Raw genomic sequence first — 8376 nt, 5'->3', positions numbered from 1 at the left:
AATCAAATGTTCACAGTTGTAGGCATGTTCTTTACATGGAAACTAAATCAATACTACTGTGCTACTGTTTGATTGGACTCAGACAGAGTGACCAATATAAACTATATTGTCACACTTGCCTGGCCGTATGTAGATTACGTGTTCGAATTAGTAAAATGTACACTGGATCAACACATGGCAAGTAGGTGCGGGCTCTTAGGTGACAAAATAAATAAATGAATGACACTGTCTGAGGCTTATCAAACAGTAGCGCGGTAGTACTGATTTAGTTTCTATTTCGTTTTCTTGACAGATCTTGACACGGTTTCTGTCCTCTACCAGCGGCTACCCCACTCATATTTTTATTAAATAAATAGAATTTGTTATATCTGAGCGCTAGTGGTTTTTATTTACCGTAATTATTTAATGTTCTTTACATGAACTGATGCAAAGCCTAAAAAAAAAAAAGAAAAGAAAAGAAAAGAAAAAACCACAACAGTGAAACGCCAAGTTGTGAGTTAGCAAAACACAAAAAATGCTAGGGAGATGGGGGGGATACTTTCGCAAAGCAATGTATATCTTATATATGTGACCTTGTTATTTTCAGGGCCGTGATTATCAGTAGGAGAGGGAAAGTCGTGGCTGGAAGGTGTTGACATGAAGGTCTCACCAGATGAAGAAAATGAGCTCTGCTAAGTATATAGAGTTTCTGACTGACCACTTTCTTCCATGGTACAAAAAGCAGAAACATGCCTTCAGAAGCAAAATCATCTTCATGTCTGAAAAGTGCATTATTTAATGCTGCAAAGAATACCTCTGTGTCATTGGCTGCTATGGGTATAAAAGGAGATAATCTCATGGTGTGGACACCATCTTCCCCTGACCTCGACCCTATAGAGAATCTTTGGAGTATCATCAAGCAAAAGATCTATGAGGGTGGGAGGCAGTTCACATCAACAGCAGTTCTGGGAGGCTATTCTGACATTATACAAAGAAATTCAAGCAGAAACTTTCCAAAAACTCACAAGTTCAATGGATGCAAGAATTGTGAAGGTGATATCAAAGAAGAGTTCCTATGTTAAAATGTAACTTGGCCTGTTAGGATGTTTTGTATTTAAATAGCTTTTTATTTCAGTGAATGTGACCTCCTAATGCTGCAAATTCCACAAATGAGCATTTTCAGTTCTTTAAAACACAAAAGGTTTAGAAACTCTATTGTGCCTAATAATTTGGAACAGTGCATTTTGAGTTTTTTTTTTAATTTTGAAGATTATACTGTTATCATTGGGAGGTTTCTTCAATAAAATTCGATGTATACTCTAACGGGTGATGACTTATTACACTGACTGTCATTTGCGCCGACCATTTAGGAAAATCAGAGAAAAATATAATTTGCATAATAATTTGGAACATGGTGTATATAGTGCTGTCCCTCAGAATATAGTGTTCTCTCGATAGATATATATATATATAGCACCGTCCCTCAGTATCTAGAGTACTCGTTTTTGTATGTATTGTGCAGTTCTTTATTACATAGTTTCTTCTCTCATGTATAGCACCATCCCTTATTACACAGCATAGTTTCTTGCTATGCACAGTGTCATCCCTAATTACATAGCTTCCTCTCTTTTTATGTATAGTGCCATTCCTTATTATATAGTGTCCTCTCATAAGTGGCAACATCTCTTAGGCCCCCTTCACACAGTTCGTTTTCACACATGCCAGAGAGACAGTCACACACATACTAATTAAAGTCAACAGATCTTCACACAGTGTCCACTGTGGACCATTCGTGTATCCATGTGCTTGACGTCCACGGAGACATCCATTTTTTTCCTGGCAGCACCTGTCAAATACCGACAGCACACGGATGGCATCCGTTTGACACGAACTCAAAAAAAAACAAATGATACTAAAATAAATGTGAACTCTGGTGACCTGACTGACATCATTGCTCACAGTCAGGTACCCAACTGCCCTCAGTGTGTCCAAAGAGCTGCAGTGATCGGTCGCATTTTCCATCTCTGCAGCTTCAGGATGTAGCATAGTCGGAATTGTCGTGGGACGTCGTGTAGATGATGTCAGAAATAACAGGGTTTTTTTTTAGGGTTAATAAACTGGTAAAAGAGGTCTTTTTTATTATTTAAATTAAAGGATTTTTGTGTGTTTCCGTTTTTTTTTTTTTTTACTTATAGTGGTTGGTTATGGTGGGGTTCTCATAGACCACACTCCATTACCAACCAAGGGCTTGATGACAGCTGTGATTTTTGACAAATCACAGCTGACATCAACCCCATATATTACCCCAATTGCCACCATACCTGGGCAATCGGGATGAGCCAGGTAAAGTGCCGCAATTGGCGCATCTAATGGGTGCGCCAACTGTGGGGCAGCTGCGGGATGCTATTTTTAGGCATGGGAAGGGCTCAATAACCATGGACCCTCCCAGCCAGAGAATACCAGCCCCCAGCTGTCTACTTTACCTGCGCTGGTTATCACAAATAGGCGGAGGAGCGCATATCTTTTTTTTTTTTTCTCACTGCACCTGCCAATTACACTAATGCCAGTAGCAAAGATGGCTTCGGAATTACTGTGATTAGCAGGCTATTCCATTATGTTTAGTGGCTGAAAATCAGATGTCAAACATGTGGGAAGGGGACTTGAATCTCACGAGGTGAATACCAAAATACTCGACAAGTAACAAACATCCCGAATACCTTAATATTCATGTGCATAAAGAATAGTGGCAAATATATTCGTTTATCACTAGTAACAATATATAAAGCTATCTATATATACATAATTGCCTTATTCTATCTGTCTTGCTCCAAAATGATGTCATTATAGTGACAACCGTCGCATTGGCCACTTGGCTCGGCCACGCCCCCCGCACACCGTGCCCGCTTGGCCCCGCCCCCCCCGCACACATTGGGCACCTAGACAGATCCCCCCAGGACTACTCACCTATTAGACACCTTCCCCCCAGGACTACTCCACCTATTAGACACCTTCCCCCCCAGGACTACTCCACCTATTATACTCCTCTCTCACCAGAACTACTCCTCCTATTATCCTCATCTTCTCCAGGACTACTCCTCCTATTATACTCTCCCCCCAGGACTACTCCTCCTATTATCCTCCTCTCCCCCCAGGATGACTACTCCTATTATCCTCCTCTCTATCCCCAGGACTACTCCTCCTATTATCCTCCTCTCCCCCCAGGATGACTACTCCTATTATACTCCTCTCCCCCCAGGACTACTCCTCCTATTATACTCCTCTCCCCCCCAGGACTACTCCTCCTATTATCCTCCTCTCTATCCCCAGGACTACTCCTCCAACACATACACACACTGCACTAAACATACCTCCCCCAAAACACACACTCCACACAAACCGTGCAACACACACAGCACCACACACACACAAACGCTGCAGACACACAGCACTCTACAAACAATGCAACACATACAACGCAACACACAAACAACACCGCTCTCACACACCCCCACACCCAGAACATTTACAGCGCCCTACACAAAAACACTTGGCAACTACACACAACAACATCTATATATATAACAAAAATCATACATTAACTACACAATAAATTCTAGAATACCCGATGCGTTAGAATCGGGCCACCTTCTAGTAAATAATAAGGAAGGATTCTTTGTAATAAGGGATGGCACTATAAATCAAAAAGGTAGCAAGTTAGGTAATAAGGATTGGCGCAGTGCATAACAAAATAGGATGCTTTGTAATAAGGGATGGTGCTATACACCCACATGCACAGTATTTAATAGTGGCTTAAAAAAGTATTCATTACACTCAGAAACTTGAATGCATTTTATTGGGATTTTGTGTGATATACTTACACAAAGTACTAGTTATTTGTGAAGTGTAAAAGAAATGATACATGGTTTTCTAAAAATTCTGAGTGACCAATTCCCTCTGGTAGTCAATGAGTAAATTGAGTCCACTTGTTTGTAATTTATTCTCAGCCTAACTACAGCTGTTCTGTGCAGATCTCAGAGGTTTGTTTGAGAACAACAGAATCAGGATAGCCAAGGAACACACACCAGACAGGTCAGGGATATTGTTGTGGAGAAGACTAAAACATGGATAGATTATAAAAAAAATAGCCCAAACTCTGAACGTCTCACAAAACAATGTTCAATCCAAAAGACTTGCCGCAGTAATTGCAGGGAAAGGTGATCCTGCAAAGTATTGACTCGGTGGCTGAATACAAATGCACATCACAATTTTCAGATTTATAGTTTCAAAATATTTAGAAAAACATGTATCATATCCTCTGCACTTCAGAAATACTGTATTTTTCAGTTTATGAGACTCAGTGGATTATAAAGACGAACCATAAATTTAGAGAAAAAATAAGGTAGAAAAAGGGGAATCCGTCTTACAATCTGATGGACTTTTACTGGGGTGGGGGGGTAGGTGTTAGCGGGGAGGGGGGTGTCACAGGAGGCAGGTGCGGTGGTTGAGTAGGTCAAGGCTGTGGGCGGTGCGGGCGTCAAGTGTCCCAGATGCTTTGAGGTAGGCGACTTGGAGGAACTGTCCGCAGTGTGGGTTTCAAAGATATGGCGCCTTGAGACGGCTCAATGACAAGCCGAGATCTCATATGCACACGAGCCATTTTCCTTAACACCGTTGCTCTGCTGGGAGATCAATGGAAAGGAGGCGGCGCGTGCGCAGATGAGATCTTGAGCTTAGAGCTCCATCTGCGCATGTGCCGCCTTCGGGCGCCATTATTTGAACCCCACACCGCTGACATTTTCAGGATGCCCCTGCCTTAACACCCGCCTGCTGCACTGGCCCAGCACAGCCCGCCGCACTAGCCCCAGCACAGCCCACCGCGCTAGCCCCAGCACAACCCGCCGCACTGGGCCCAGCACAGCCCGCCGCACTGGCCCCAGCACAGGCCCTAGCACAGGCCCCAGCACAGCCCGCCGCACAGGCCCCAGCACAGCGCCTGCCTACTACAACCCCTCTCCACCACCTCCCGGTAAGGTGCATTTGGATTATAAGACACCCCCATAATTTTCCTCCCAATTTTTTGGGAGGAAAAGTGCACCTTATAATCTGAAAAATACAGTACTTAGTGTTGGTATATCCCATAAAATACATTTAAGTTTCTTGGTGTAACATGAAAGTATGTGGAAAAGTTCACAGGGTATGAATGCTATTTGAAGGTAGTGTAATATGTAGTTTGTTGCCCTAAAAGGAGATGGGACCACAAATACATTTAGAAAAGGGGCTCCATGCTGTCAGTGTCCACCCCTGCCCTAACTCTACAGCCTCATACTACTCCTGTATGTCAGGCACTGCTGTACATCCTAGACGGCCTGTACTATGTATATCTCTAGTGACGTCCCTCAGTGATATTTCTCCAGGAAACACATTGAGATATCTATTTTAAGGCTTTATATATTTAATGATTAGCCTTCTTATACAGGATGAGTTATCATTAAAACGCTAATGTTATTTCTGAACAGAACTTATTTGATTATATAGTGGAAAAAATATTTCTATGAAGGAAGCGAGACAGACTATTAACATTAGAAGTGGAAAATGCTGAATATCTGGCTCTTATTCAGGAGGCTGTAATATTAGATGTCTACTATCTCGTCCGGTTTTTATCTATAATGAGAATACATTATAAAATTATTTTTTTTTCTAGAATAATTATAGCAATATCTACACTATTACATGTTTTTTCCATGAAGGCTTGCTCTAATCATACCACATAGAAATAGAATGGGTCAATTACCATTAATATGGGCATCCATGGTGGCTCAGTGGTTAGCACTGCAGTCTTGCAGCGCTGGGGTCTTAGGTTCAAATCCCACCAAGGACAACATGTGCAAGGAGTTTGTATGTTCTCCCCGTGTTTGCGTGGGTTTAGTCATTTTGACTGAATTTAGTGTGTCCATTTGTTATTCTTGCGTATATAGTACCTACGAATTATGCAACAGTTTGAATACATTGTCATCGCTGTCCTCTTCGATCTTGCAATCTAAAATTTCTATCTCGTATACTGGTACTTGTTAAGCTTTTAGAACTTTCCATATTTCTGTATATTTAACCTATAACGAAGATTTTCACACAACTCCTAAAAATACAAAGAGAACCAAATCAAACAAGTAAAAAATATGAGATTGTGCCACTTTTTAAATATGGAAAATGACCTATTATCACTTGTCTGTGAATGATAATAGCATGTGAACGTTTAGGATTAGCGGATAATTTGCAGTTGATATTAGTTGTGTTTTTGATCAAAAAGATCAAACTCAGGATTTATGGAAGACCTGTTTTATTTAAAGGGAACCTGTCACCAGATTTGGGGCCTATAAGCTGCAGCCACCACCAGTGAGCTCTTATATACAGCATTCCAGAATACTGTATATAAGAGCCCAGGCCGCTGGGTAGAACATAAAAATCACTTTATAATACTCACCTAACGGGCGGTGCAATCTGATCGGAGAGGTGTGGTGCCTCCTCTTTTGGCCATCTTTATCCTCCTCCTTCTGAAGCCGTGGTGCATGACGCGTCCCATGTCATCCACACGCGCCGGCATTGATGTACTGCGCAGGCGCACAACAATACTTTGATTTGCCCTGCAGCACCACACCAGTTGTTTTTCTTTGCTGTTGTTTTTTTTTTATTTCAGCACTGGAGTGATGCTTCTAATTTAAGTCCCTTGCCCACGTCTTAATTCAGCCTCCATCGTCCTTATCTTCTATCACCGCCAATTCCGAAGTTTGTGACTTGCCGGCAGCTCCAGTGTTTCATGAAGTACCGGAGGTCACAACTCAACACTGGTCTATGAGAGCCTCATTCTGGCTCACATAGACTTGCATCGAAGGCTTGTGGCGTAACGTCTGACTTCCGGCCAGTCAGTAGTTGTAGTCACAAGAGGGCACCACAGGACCGGTGCAATGCCAAAAACAGGTGAAAACACTGAAAGAAGAGTATACTAAATGGGCAGGGGGTTTTAGATTTAAAGCACCACTCCTGCACTGAAAATAAACACAAAACACTGGAGTGGTGCTTTAAAATTCTAATAAAGAGAAGCGTTGCAACTTACTTTTTTCTTTGCTTCCATACAATAAAAAAAGAAATAAATGGTGAAACGGATGGTAAAAAATGACAATAACCAAACACTGCTGAAATTCTAATCCAAAACACTGATAAAAATCGGACCTTATTTTTTTTGTACAAGTAATATTAGTGATGTCTGAATGAGATTCAGATGATGGATGATGATGGATAGGATGGATGATGATGGATAGGATGAATGACGATTGATAGAATGCATGATGATATATAGGATGGATGATGATATATAGGATGGATGATGATGATGGATGGATGGGATGATGGATAGGATGATGATGGATGGTGGATAGGATGATGGATAGGATGATGATGGATAGGATGATGGATAGGATGATGGATAGGATGATGGATAGGATGATGGATAGGATGATGGATAGGATGATGATGGATAGGATGGATGATGACATAGGATGGATGATGATGATGGATAGGATGGATGATGATGGATAGGATGGATAGGATGATGGATGGATGGATGAATGATAAAAAAAAACACAAACACCTGAAACTTTACATATAATCTCTTTTTAATGAAACAACAAATTTTATTGCATTAAAAAATAAAGAAAATTACAAAGACTGAGCAGTTGACATATAAAAAGGCACAAACCAAAAAATTGTGTAGCCTATTCAGTGATGGAAGAGAAAGCAATGGACCACAATTCACCACTTTTCCCCCAGGACACATATACCACAGCACTGAGGTGGCCAAACCTCTGGAACTAAAACAGCTATCATGGCCCTGGTACCTCGCTGCCGTTCAGTGTGACTGACCGGGCGCAGAATACAAGGGCCAACATAGGCAGTAGTGCATTCAATCAGAAGTCAGGTGCATGCAATGATGACAGTAAATAGTTGTTTTTTTTCCCCCCATTTATAAATTATGTGTTACCAATAAGAAAAAAAAAACATTACAAAATTCCCAAAAAATTCACCTTTGCAATGTTACTGACAGCCATCGGCACTGACACTTTTTTGTATTTTTTTTTTATTTATTTTTTTTTTTAAATCTGATCTGTGACTTAGATTGAAAATTTTGAAAGTACTTTGTTTTTACTTAAACACATATACAATTTTTTATTTTTTTTTTTGCATTTTTGTTCCATGGATTCATCACTATTAAAAATAGATATTTTTTTTTACGGTGTATTATAATTTTTAAGTGAATTTAGAAATCTAGTAAAATTGAAAGCGTCTAAATCAATATATGTTTCCCACAGTAAAATTAAATCTACCTGTAACATGTGCAGTACTTAC

At 40.7% G+C, this 8376-nt stretch overlaps 1 protein-coding gene across 2 annotated transcripts in view; it reads right to left on the bottom strand.

Moving 5' to 3' along the window:
• Positions 1 to 7634: 7634 nt before the first annotated feature.
• Positions 7635 to 8376, bottom strand: part of IQGAP2 (IQ motif containing GTPase activating protein 2) — a 502441-nt gene continuing 501699 nt past the window's right edge. For both annotated transcript variants that reach the window (XM_075325516.1, XM_075325525.1), the window contains one exon: positions 7635 to 8376. This exon is cut by the window's right edge and continues 397 nt beyond it. The gene's annotated coding sequence lies outside the window, so the exon portion shown is untranslated.

Source organism: Anomaloglossus baeobatrachus, chromosome 1 (genome assembly GCF_048569485.1).
Source record: "Anomaloglossus baeobatrachus isolate aAnoBae1 chromosome 1, aAnoBae1.hap1, whole genome shotgun sequence".
Classification (NCBI taxonomy): Eukaryota; Metazoa; Chordata; class Amphibia; order Anura; family Aromobatidae; genus Anomaloglossus; species Anomaloglossus baeobatrachus.
This window is presented reverse-complemented; position numbering and strand designations above follow the sequence as displayed.